At 43.6% G+C, this 13,266-nt stretch overlaps 1 long non-coding RNA gene across 1 annotated transcript; it reads left to right on the forward strand.

Annotated features, from left to right (window-relative positions):
* The first annotated feature begins 4,029 nt into the window (after positions 1–4,029).
* LOC119266093 lies at positions 4,030–7,875 on the forward strand. The gene is made up of 3 exons (XR_005131848.1): positions 4,030–4,148; positions 7,585–7,697; positions 7,795–7,875. It is a non-coding gene; the product is annotated as an uncharacterized LOC119266093 (long non-coding RNA).
* Positions 7,876–13,266: the final 5,391 nt, after the last annotated feature.

Below are 13,266 nucleotides of genomic sequence, written 5' to 3' on the forward strand. Positions count from 1 at the left end.
TAGCGCACCTACAGGCAGCGTTCTCCTGCCCAGATATAGTGTGCCAATGACCCGCCCAACAATTTAAAGTGCGTGTTTGTTAAACAGGAGGTGTAACAATTTAACCACCTCCTGCTACAATCTACCCCACCATCTTGCATTGTCACCCCGACGATGAACTAACCTAATGAAACTAGCACCAAGGTCTAAACAATACTGACTGTGCACTTAACACAGACTCTTGTAGTGCCTCTGCCCTATTGGCCTCAGTACGTACTGTACACGGAAGACGATGAATATTAGAGTGCTGACCCGCTGTAGGGCGCGCAGTACGGCGCAACGTCAGACTAGAACAAGGCTGGGACAAGGGAGAATCTAAGGGCTGAGGCCCCTCCTGCACAGCTGATGCCCCTAAAACCTGCTCCCCCCCTACCGGTGACACTGTATAGAGCCCTGCAGAACTATTCGGAACAGTTACAACAGGTGGTATAGTCTCCGATACCAACAGCCATAGGTCACCATCACCGGAGGTGTCTGCTGCCGCCATCGGTACTGGTGGCGGGGAAGCCCTAGGAAGAGTAGTAGAAACCCCTTTCTGAATTTGAGGCTTCAGCATGTTACGGTGAACATGCTTTACCTTACACAGATCATTAATGGGGGCAACCATATAAACAGCTCCTTCACCAGAAGGGGCTCTTAGCACCTGATGCACAACAGAACTCCACACATCCTGAATCTTATGGCGCCCCCGGGCACTATGGTCCCGGAGATAAACCAACTGACCCTCGTATAAGGGCACGTTCCGAATACGCTGGTCATACCTTTCCTTCCAGCGCCCAGCAGCTACCAACAACCGCTCACGAGCCCCTTCGAATGCCAACTTAAGTCTGGCCTGATGCTCCAACACCCAATCCTGAATCCCCCCAGGCATAGGATCCTGCACCTGACCCAATAAAAAGTCTACAGGGAGCCTAGGTTCCTGGCCAAACATTAAAAAGTAAGGAGACTCGCCTGTACCCTGATGAGGGGTAGTATTGTAGCAGAAAACTACTTGTGGCAGGTGGGAAGCCCAGTCCTGCTTCCGAGAGGTTGGTAGGGTACGCAAAAGGTTATGCAGGGTTCTGTTAAAACGCTCGCACTGCCCATTACCCGCAGGATGGTATGGGGTCGTCCGAGACCTTTCTACCCCATATAAACAACAGAGCTGATAAATTAAAGCGCTTTCAAAGCTTCTACCTTGATCGGAATGAATCCGACTTGGGACACCAAACTTATAAAACCATTCCATCAGCAGGACCTGTGCCACAGTGGAAGCTCGCTGATCACGAGTGGGGACTGCTACTGTGTATTTACTAAATACATCAGTCATTACCAGGACATTTTCCATCCCATTCCGTGATGGCTCCAACATGGTGAAATCTATGGCCAAGATTTCATTTGGCCTGGATGCCAACAAATGCCCCATAAAACTATGGGGTACCTGCCCTGAATCTTTAGCAACTTGGCACCGTTCACACTCTTGGCACCACTGTTTGATGTCCGTAAACATCCCAGGCCAGTAACACCGCTGCCTTACCAACTCTGTAGTCCGCTCAATACCCTGGTGGCCGTGTTCCTGATGCAGGTGTTTCAATACCTCCTGCTTAAGAACCGCAGGCAAGATAAGTTGAAGATACTCCTCTCCTCCATCGGGACGAAACACCCGACGATACAACACCCCCTCTCTCTCCACCAACCGGCCCCACTGGCGCAACAGCGCCATTGCTGGTCTAGATACCTTACGCCTCTCGGTGGAGGAGGGTTGGACCTGATTCCTCCAAAACACCAGAACCTCTTTAAGAAGAGGATCTGCGTCCTGCAAGGAACAAATGTCCTGGGAAGAACTACCTGGTAGCACAGAGACTAAAGCCTGAGTTGCCACCACCTCTGAATCCACCTGGGAGGCCTGTTGGACTAATAACGGGACAGAGGTACCTGGAAGAACATGTTCTGCCAAACTGGGGCCTGACAGATACTGACGGGACAGCGCATCTGCATTTTTATTACTACGGCCTGAACGATACTTGATCTCAAAGTCAAAAACCGCAAGCTGCGCTGCCCATCGATGCTCTGTGGCTCCCAGTTTGGCAGACTGAAGGTAACTCAATGGGTTGTTGTCAGTGTATACCACACACTTCTGCACCAAAAGGTACTCGCGGAATTTCTCTGTCATGGCCCACTTTAGCGCAAGAAATTCCAACTTCATAGAACTATAATTAACCATATTGCGCTCTGAGGGCCGAAGACCTCGGCTGGCATAAGCTACTGGACGAACCTGCCCTTCCTGCTCTTGGGAGAGCACAGCGCCAAGGCCACTATGGCTGGCATCAATTTCTAAAATAAAGGGCAATGAAAAGTCTGCAAAGGCCAACACCGGAGCGGAAACCAACTTTGCCTTCAAGGCCTCAAAACTTTGCTCGCACTGGGAAGTCCAGGCTGCTCCCAGACCCTGTCTGGAACCCTTCTTAGACTCTGTACTCAGGAGTGCAGCCACCAGCTTATGCAGAGGGCCGGCCAATTGAGCAAATCCCTCCACAAAACGCCTATAGTAGCTGGAGAACCCTAAAAAAGAACGCAGCTCTGACACATTCCGAGGACGCTGCCACTGTGCTACCACCTCAACCTTAGCAGGGTCCGTAGAAACTCCTCTACTAGAAATGACATGTCCCAAATAACCAACTTCCTGTTGGAAAAAAGACACACTTCCCCAATTTTGCCTTTAAGCCTTCCTTTTGGAGGCGCCCCAGTACAACCTCCAATCGCTGCACATGTTGGGAAACAGAGGAAGAAAACACAATAATATCATCAAGGTAGAGAAGCCAGGACTGATACTGCTGGTCCCCGAACATCCGTTGCATCAACCGTTGGAAAGTGCTTGGAGCATTACACAGCCCAAACGCCATCCGGTTCCACTCAAATAAGCCAAAAGGTGTACAAAAAGCGGTCTTAGGCTTATCCTGTTCTGCCACTGGAACCTGATTATACCCACTGGCCAGATCTAAAGTAGAAAACCAGCGGGCTCCGGCAAGTGCATCCAGGCTCTCCTCAATGCGCGGCAAAGGAAAAGCATCCTTACGTGTCTGATTCGCAAGTGAATCTGTGCCGGCAAAGCCGCAGAGCACCAACACCGGCAAGAACACCGCAAGCCAACGGCACTTATACTCGTTGAAGAGTGAGCCAGAAAGGAGAATCAAATGCGTCCACGCCAAACACCGCCACGCCGGATGCCGTAGACCCGGAAGTAAAATGCCCGAAAGGGAGAGGGGGGGGGACAACAGGTAGCGCACCTACAGGCAGCGATCTCCTGCCCAGATATAGTGTGCCAAGGACCCGCCCAACAATTTAAAGTGGGTGTTTGTTAAACAGGAGGTGTAACAATGTAACCACCTCCTGCTACATATAGTTCTGCTCACTTCATAGTGTGTGGGCCAGATCTGGGCTGAGGACCCAGCCATATACTGGGGCAGAACAAAGCAAGGATGTGGCCCACAAGTGAGCCAGAGAAATGTTGCTAACTGGGTTATGTCCAAATGTAAACATGATTATATGCAGTCACTGGCTGTTAGAGAGTGAAGAGTACAGCCTCCACGTGTCCATTAGCAGCTCATTAGATTGATCAGTAGGAGATAAAGGGGTGTAAAGTTATTGATTCCTTTCACTACCGAAAAGTATTAAACAATCTATAATGCATTAAAGCAGTAATAAAATCTATAATCTGTGGGCAGGTGCTGTTTGCAGTTTGGTCTAAATAGTGTCGTAAACAGTGACGTGCACAGACTGTTGTGTAGGAGGTGGTTGTTATTGTTGTTGTTTACTTTTCTCGGTTGCTTGTTTTTCATTTCTTTCATAAGTTTTTTTTCTGGACAGGATCAGACTTTGATTCCCGGTAAAATTTCGGATTGCGGAGTGAATTCGTTCAACCGGGAGATACTTCCGGTCACCCCGACGAAGCTGAAGTTTCTTCTTCTCCAGCTTCTCGTTCGAATTTCCAAGTCCACCTTAAATGGTGCCGCACTTAGCGGGCACCCGCACCGGCGCCAGAATGCAACTGCAAGACAATTTAAGGTGGACCGGAAAATTCAAATAAGGAACTAGCGAACAGGAAGCATCTTAAGCCTCGTGTATCCGCGGTGAGTTTGTGACTAAAGCAAAGATTTCGGGTAGCTAAGCTAATGCTAGCCAGCGGAGTTTTGGTCAAAATTTGGGTTTAACACTGACTTAATTTCCATGAAGCTTCACTGGTTTTTGGTAAAGCCGAACTCTCAAATCACGTCGTCTGGATATGAAATCCCACTGCGCTGCTTCTCTAATGGGAAACATATTTACTGCCAAATAACGGCAGCGAGTTTCACAGACACAGCTATACAATTAAAACAACACTGCACATTTCACCCACTTCTCTCAGACTGCTCATGATTTCCTATGTTCACTAATTTAGATTAATTATTATATAATAATTACTCTTTTCATTAATTACACTGCGTTTTACATGCTTTTTTTTTTTTACAATAGAGTCACTATAAGGGCTTACATTTTATAGGCTGCTCTTTTGTACCACCCTCTGTCAGGTGACAGTGGCGTCATCGCGGCAAGAAATGTGTATGTGTGTATATATGATGAAAATAAACACACATCGCGGCGTTCTTTATGACGTCATAATCGTGTCCACGCCCCTGGGTACCATATAAAAACCAGACTCCCGCGGATTTCATTTCATTTCGAGTGTAACACTTGAGGTGTGAGCGTCATTTGCACGGACAGTCGTTTTCGTTAGGTTCTTTTTTTTCCTAAAAAAAAAAAGAACCCATTCATAACTATGGACCCACTGCCTCAGCAGAGGAAGGAGAAGAAGGGCTGGAGGGTGGTCACCTTTCTGCGGACGGTTCTCCTCCTGAACAGCAGTAGAGTTGCAGCTACAGAACATGAGGAGGACCAGAATGAGTCCCATGGAACTCGGCACACTTGGAACACCGATGCAACTTGCACACAGAAACGGAAGACACCTAAAAAGTCTTTTCTCAAGAAAGCTCTCGGACTGTTCACCAAATGGAACGGAAAAGTTGGACAGAGTGAAAGACGAGGGGACGACAGTGGATGGAATGACGGCGCTGGACCCAGTTCACAGAGAGCTCCTCCATGCAGCCAGACATCCACCAGTGTTCACGAGAGTGCATTCGACTGGATATTGCCTGGTGTTCCTGAAGAAGCACGGACTCAGAGCAGCGCGGAAAACTGGAAGAAAGTCACTTCCGCACCAGATATGCACGAGCCGAGACCAGGACCATCTCAGCATGAAGACCACCGAGATTGCACTGTCCTGTTCTCGGTGATGGACAATGTGAACAGGGGGCCGATGGTCTTCAGCAGCAGTGAAGAACAGAGCAAAACTGAGCCTGAGCTGAAAGCAGAACCGTCCCACCTTGGAGATCTTCAAGTGCCTGAAGAAATAGCAATCTGCATAGAGGACTCCAGCAGTGCCACGGACGAGACCACAGAGCTCCCAACTCCATCAAATTATCACCTCCTGTGGTTCAGCTTTTGCATTGTGTTGTTTGAAGCAATTTACATTTACCTCTTCATTTTTCTGTTTTCTAACCTGAAGTTTTAATAACAGACTGACTTGTGCAGTAAAAGAGCTGTTAATGCACTGCAGAGGAAGGAGAAGCAGAAGGGCCAGGTGGTGGTGACCCTTCTGTGGATGTTTCTCCTCTTAAGCTGCTGTACAGGTTTATCTTCTGAACATGAGGAAGACCTGAATGAGCTGCACAGAGCCTGATACAGCGAAAGAATATGTGCACGGAAACAGACACGAAACAAAGACGTGGTTCTGCAGGAGAGTGCATCCAGATGAAGACGGCCAGTTGTTCCTGAAACAACATACAAATGGAGTGGGGCGGAAAACCATTTTGCTGTCTGAGCTGCACAAGCTCCACAACCTGGACCGTCCAAAGACCTTCATGGCTGCACCATCCTGTTCCGAGGGATGATGGACCACCTGAACAGTGTGCTGACGCTCTCAAATGGCTGTGAAGAACAGGGCAAAAGAGAGAGACCCTGTAACCCCTGAGCAGCAGAGCCGGGAGGTTTGTCCCACCTCAGAGATCTTCAGGACAGCGCCGTCACGCTTCTTGAGAGGAAGAGCACCTCTGGCAGTGAGAAGCACACTAAAGGGTGTGAAGAAGTTGCAGACTAGATAGAGGACCCCAGCGCTGCCAAAAAGCGACCACCACACATTCCTCAACTCCATTTCTGACCCACTGCTTTAATAAAAGACTGACCTGTGCAATAAAAGAACTGTGACTGTATTTAATGAGTTCTGTATTCACTCACTAAGCACTTTATTAGGAACACCTCTCCTGTGTCTATTAACTCACTGTCACATTTGATCATTTTAGAGGACGTGTTTACTTATTTTCACTTACAATCAACAGCACATCATTTTACCAGGCGCTGTTCAAACTTTCACACGTACATATTTCACATATATGAAAGGCGCAGTTTCTATTAATTTGCTATTTAACAAATTTCAACCTCGGTTCTTGTTGTATTTTTATATTGCATGTCATTATTTTAACAATGTATTCAAATGAACAGTTATTGTACATTAAAATGTGCAGAATTGTGCCTCTGTAGAGGAGAACTTATTCACTCTTAGAAAATCAACAACAATATACCAGCTGAGTGGGGCGCACAGAGTTTTGCAGTGTTTGTTGTGGTGATGATGTCAGTAGAAGTGAATCAGACTAAACGTCCCATGGAAGCTCATAGTCATAAGCAGCTTTTTCCTCCAGGTTGGAGAGAAGATTCTGACTGTTCTGAAGGTGGAGAGCAGGAACAGTGAGTCTTCACTACAGACTGCCTGATCACTGTCACCCGTCTTACCCTTACTTTGAATATTTACATATGTGCTATTATTGTTTTTGTCGGTGGTGTTTATTAATAAACTTCATTAGTGTTAGAGCTTAATGTCAGTGCCTCAACCTCTGCTTGTGCGTTCATATGGTTAGTTGTAACTCATAGTGACAATGATATCCGATTAGCAATGTTCTAACACTGTCTGTTGTTTAGGCTGTATGTTCCTGGACGTCATAAACGTCCTTGAGGGCCTTTGTCCACCTCAATGTCTATTTCATCCAATCCTCTCTCTCTATTGTCTTATCGCATGATCACGTGATGGTCATGCCACTTGTGTTTATATAAATATCTGATTAATGAATTGGAAAAGCCTTCTGAGTACAGACCTATCTCTGTGATCATTTGAGTTTCCCCCAGCCAGCTGGACTTTCAGAAGGACGGAGGGCTTCTGGCTAATTTAACAGGTTTGGTATTGAGGTCGAACCATAGAACCTAAAATCATCATCAAACAGTTCTAACAATTATCCCTTTTTAATAGGTACGGTTATTCACTCGTCTGCAAACATTTTTTATTTATGGCATTTGGCAGACGCTCTTCTGCATAGCGACTTACAATTAGATCATTTTACACAGGTGGGTGCTCGTGTTTTTGTGCTGTTGTGTCCTGTAGTGCTGAACCTGTCCTGCTGTTTGTGTGTTTGTGTTTTTCAGGTGATGGGGAGGAACGTGATTCTGTTCAGGGTTTTCGGGAGTCTATCAGAGATGCAGGGCCGAAGTGTGGTGTTCTACGTTTTCTACCTGTGGAGCTGCATGGAGGTTTTCAGGTGAAGCAGACAGGCACTAACGCTCTGTTCATACTGCTTGGTTGTGCTGGAATGTATCTAAGCCACGATCTGATTTATGCTTTTCTGGTTTGAACAGGAAAGTTTTTCTGCACTCTGAATGACACACAGCCACATAAAATCCAACTCACAATTGATTCCCTGAAATATCAAACGTGCCATAACTTTTGCACATGTTTAATTGTTTAATACAGCCGTAGTTGTGCACTGATGTATGTTCTCTGTAATTGATGTATTTACTTATTTTCACTTAGAAAATCAACAAAACATGGAATCTGACCAGGGGTCTTTAGACTGCTGTAGCTTAACTGACTGAATTGTGTTATTATATCTGCTCCACTTGTCCTTTTCACATGCTAGCATTAGTTGGTAAGAAGTGGAGGATGCTTTTGTGGCTCTATGTCCTCTGACCACTGTGGTGAAAGGGTGGGAAGAACAATCAGTTTATTAGAATAAGAAATGCACAATATAATTAGAGTCTGTTAGTCGGAAGGAGTAACCGTTATTGTTTGCAAATATTCACTCATTTTGAATTTGATGCCTGCAACATGTTCCAAAGAAGTTGGGACAGGGGCATGTTTACCACTGTGTTACATCACCTTTCCTTTTACCAACACTCAATAAGCATTTGGCAACTGAGGACACTAATTGTTGAAGCTTTGTAGGTGGAATTCTTTCCCATTCTTGCTTGATGTACAATGTCAGTTTCTCAACAGTCCGGGGTCTCCATTGTCGTATTTTGAGCTTCATAATGCGCCACACATTTTCAATGGGAGACCGGTCTGGACTGCAGCCAGGCCAGTCTAGTACCCGCACTCTTTTACTACGAAGCCACGCTGTTGTAACACGTGCAGAATGTGACTTGGCATTGTTTTGCTGAAATAAGCAGGACGTCCCTGAAAAAGACGTTGCTTGGATGGCAGCAGATGTTGCTCCAAAACCTGTGTGTACCTTTCAGCATTAATGGTGACTGAACAGATGTGTCTGTTACCCATGGGCACTAACACACCCCCACACCATCAGAGATGCTGGCATTTGAACTTTGCGCTCATAAGAATCCGGACAGTCTTTTTCCTCTTTGGCCTGTAGGAGACGACGTCCATGATTTCCAAACAATTTGAAGTGTGGGTTCCTTAGACCACAGGACACTTTTCCACTTTGCGTCAGTCCATCTCAGATGAGCTCAGGTCCAGGTTGCAGGCATGAAATTCAAAATGAGTGAATATTTGCAAAAAACAATAAAGTTTATCCGTTTGAACATTAAATATCTTGTCTTTGTAGTGTATTCAATTGAATATAAGTTGAAAAGGATTTGCAAATCATCGTATTCTGTTTTATTTATGTTTTACACAACTTCCCAACTTCATTGGAATTGGGGTTGTAAAATAATTGACAAGCTAAATATGATAATTTGGATGGATTTAGTGTATTAGAATATTACATTATGACTGTCTGCATTTAATAGGAATTTTTTTAGGGTTAAAACTTATATATGTTACATTGGTATAATTAAAATGGAATGTACACACTGAATATCATAAAATAAGAAGTTTGTTCATAATCATATCTTAATATACTTAAAAACTTAAACACAACTGTGCACATCACTGTTTATGACACTATTTAGACCAATCTGCAAAAAGCACCTGCCCATAGATTATAGATTTTACTACTGCTTTAATGCATTATAAATCGTTTAATACTTTTTTCGGTAGTGAAAGGAATCAATAACTTTACCCCCTTTATCTCCTACTGATCAGGCTAATGAGCTGCTAAAGTACACACTGTATTCTTCACTCTGTAACAGCCAGTGACTGTAGGTACAGCATGTTATATTATATGTTATGTTATATACGTTATGTTAGCATGTTATATACAGCATAATCATGTTTACATTTCACATAATGCTCTGCTTTTTTTGGGCAGAGAGTCAAGCTCAGTTTACTCTTTCAAAAATGACAAATAATGTGACTTTTTACTTGTTTTGTATATTTCTTTCTACAATGTGGTGTGTTGTTTTTGTTTACCATTAACATTTTATTCATTTTCATTAGTGCCACTATTTAATTTTCAATAATGACCAATTTCAGTCTAATAAGCACTTGTTTGCAAAGCACTCCGAGCTGTAAACATAATATAAATATACCTTTATTGTTGTTATTAGATTGTAGGCAGAAGTAAACATGCTGATGCTTCATTTTAAACCCAAACTGCTGTTAAAAGAAAAAATCCACTATCAGCTCATTTTGGAGTCTTGGAATGTCTTGGAACAGTCCAAACCGACTCGCTTCACTGCAGCGCCCCCTGCAGGACACTCTGAGGAACTTTTCCAAGCCAGCAGAAAATCACAACACTCACTGGCCACTTTTTTAGAGACACGTACGTACCTTGTGCTTCCACTTAGTGGCCACTTTTTTAGAAACACCTACCGTGTACGTCCACTTACTCGCCACTTTATTAGAAACATGTACTATGTACTTTCACTCAGTGGCCACGTTATTAGAAACACCTGCGTTGTGCTTCCACTCAGTGGCCACTTTATTAGAAACACTTAACTTGTGCTTCCACTAAGTGGCAGCTTTATTAGAAACATCTGCCTTGTATGTCCGCTCACTGGCCACAACATGGCAAGCAATATGGGAATGTTGACAAATTCTGTCTAATTTTTTCATTCACAGAGATAAATGGCGCTGTGGTAGTAGGAACAGCTGAGAACCTACAGACCACACTCAGTGAGGGCTTCAAAATCATTGCTGTTGATTAGAACAAGGTATGAACTGTATCTAAGGAACATACACTAAGTGACAAGGTCAAAGAAATCACATACAAAATCATTCATTAATATGACCCCTGCAAGAAGATCATCTTAAAATATAACCTACAAGTTACAGATTTATATCACTTTTGTGGTGAAAGCAATAAACACATTGAACACATTTTCTCTAATTGTATCCATTCTAATAACTTTTGTAATGATGTAATGAAGGATATTGGACAAAAAATGAACATATATTAATAATAAAAATTATATTTTGTTGAATAATATAGATTGAAATAATTTTTCTTGGTAAATGTATTACCCACAAAATGTATGTATGTATGTATGTATGTATAGTAAATAAAACTGGTGAATTCATGAACATATTAACAAAATTTACATTTGTTTGGAGAAACATTGTTGTTCACCTGCATGTGGCCTGACTGCATGTGGTTTGGACTGTGGGAGGAAATGGGAGAACCTGGAGGAAACCCATGGAGACATGGGGAGAACATGCAAACTCCACACAGAAAGGACCCTGGTAGTTGTAATTACAGTTACTCATAATTCTACAATACTCTAATTGTCATTGCAGTATGCTTATTTATAATTTCATTGTTCAACACAGTAGAGGCATTAAATATATGAAAACAGCATAGTAATTTGTTTTGTTGTATAAATCACTATAGTCTGCCATCATATTGTAGTCGGCGCTATGCCCTCATGCCCATATTAGGAACTCCAGGTCTAAGCTCCATTTCTCTATGGCCAGAATGAATAGGGTTTTTAAAAAAAATCACCCTCTATTGCACCCTGTGGTAGATACAAATGTTCAGAGCCCGATATGTTTTGTCTTATGAACATTCTTCTGTCTAACAACTGGATCTTCTGGTCTGGATTTTGACTATTAGGTCAGCCTGCTACCTGGGGTTTCGCCTTAGTATGAAAGTATGAAAAAAAGGCATAGTAAAATCAAATGAATTACATATCAGAAACTACAGTCGTGGCCAGAAGTTTTGAGAATGGCACACATTTTGGTTTTCACAAAGTTTGTTGCCTCAGTTTTTTTTACAACCTTTTGTCAGATATTTATATGGTATAATGAAGTTCAATTATAAGCATGCCGTACGTGTGTTAACCTTTTATTGACAAATACCTCCAGTTTAAGCAAAGACTTAATATTTACAGTGTTGACCCTTCTTCTCCAAGACTTCTGCAATTTGCCTCGGCATGCTGGATATCAGCTTCTGGACAAAATCTTGAATGATGGTAACCCATTCTTGCCTAATCAGTACTTGGAGTTGATCACAGTTTCTGGGTTTTTGTTTGTCCACCCTCTTTTAGAGGATTGACCACAGGTTCTCAATGGGATTGAGATCTGGGGAGTTTCCTGGCCATGGATCCAAAATTTCAGAGTTTTGTTCACCAAAGCACTTGGTTATCACTTTTGCCTTGTGACATGGTGCACCATCATGCTGGAAAAAGCTTTGTTCATCTCCAAATTGCTCCTGGATCATTGGGAGAAGGTGCTCTTGGAGGATGTTTTGATACCGTTCCTTATTCATGGCAGTGTTCTTGGGCAAAATTTTGAGCGTACCCACTCCCCTGGATGAGAAGCAACCCCACACATGAATGGTCTCAGCATGCTTCACTGTTGGCATGACACAGGACTCATGGTAGTCCTCTGAAGGGGGCTTCATCAGAGAACATAACATTACCCCAGTCCTCTGCAGTCTAATCCCTATACTTCCTGCAGAATGTCAGTCTGTCCTTGATGTTTTTCTTGGAGACAAGTGACTTCTTTGCTGCCCTTCTTGACACCAAGCCTCCAAAAGCCTATGTCTCACTGTGCGTTCAGATGCACTCACACCTGCCTTCTGCTATTCCTGACCAAGCTCTGCACTGGTGGTGACCCGATCTTGTAGCTGCATACTGTTTAGGAGATGGTCCTGATGCTTTCTTGACGGTCTGGCGCTCTGAAGCCTTTTCCACTGTAATTGAACCACTCTCCTTTGAAGTTTTTGATGATTCGATAATTGGTTGATTGGGGGTGTTATCCTACAAGCAGCAATGTCCTTGCCTGTGAACCCTTTTGATACAATGCAATGATGACTGCACGTGTTTCCTTGGAGGTAACCATGGTTAACAGAAAACTTTAAAGCACCACTACCCTTTTAAAACAACCAGTCTGCTCTTCTAATTAGCATGACAGACTTTGTGAAAACCAAAATTTGTGCCATTCTCAAAACCTTTGGCCACTTTTGTACATAAAATACACAACCAAAATGTTGTAATACATTATTGGCTATATTTGATTTCTGGCTTATCTCCAAAATAGAGTATTTCAGCAAGTTTATACAGACTGCCAAAGACATCTTCATGTAAATGACACATGACTTCAGCTAACCTGCCTCTTGTCCCTGGATCACTGCTTGCTAGCCGACATTACTAGGTCATTACTATGCCAGCCCATTCGGCGTTCCAACAAACAAAATTTAGGCTGTTTCAGTTGCTACTATGGAATATTGTCTGTTCATGGTTGGTATGTTTGCTTTTTTGTGGAGTTTGAAGGACAAAAGTTTTGGACTTGAGCAGTTTGGTTTTGAATTCTGTTTTCTGGTTTGGTACTGTCTCACTCCAAATGCAATTCGGTAACTGAAGAAGATACATTGCCCTTCTAGCCATGTCATTGTGTTTCTTCCTCTCTCTTTTCATGATTGCTCTCTCTCTCTCTCTCTCTCTCTCTCTCTGACTCGCTCGCTCGCTCGCTCGCTCGCTCGCTCGCTCACTCAC

The sequence above is a fragment of the Pygocentrus nattereri genome, chromosome 19 (genome assembly GCF_015220715.1).
Source record: "Pygocentrus nattereri isolate fPygNat1 chromosome 19, fPygNat1.pri, whole genome shotgun sequence".
Lineage (NCBI taxonomy): Eukaryota > Metazoa > Chordata > Actinopteri > Characiformes > Serrasalmidae > Pygocentrus > Pygocentrus nattereri.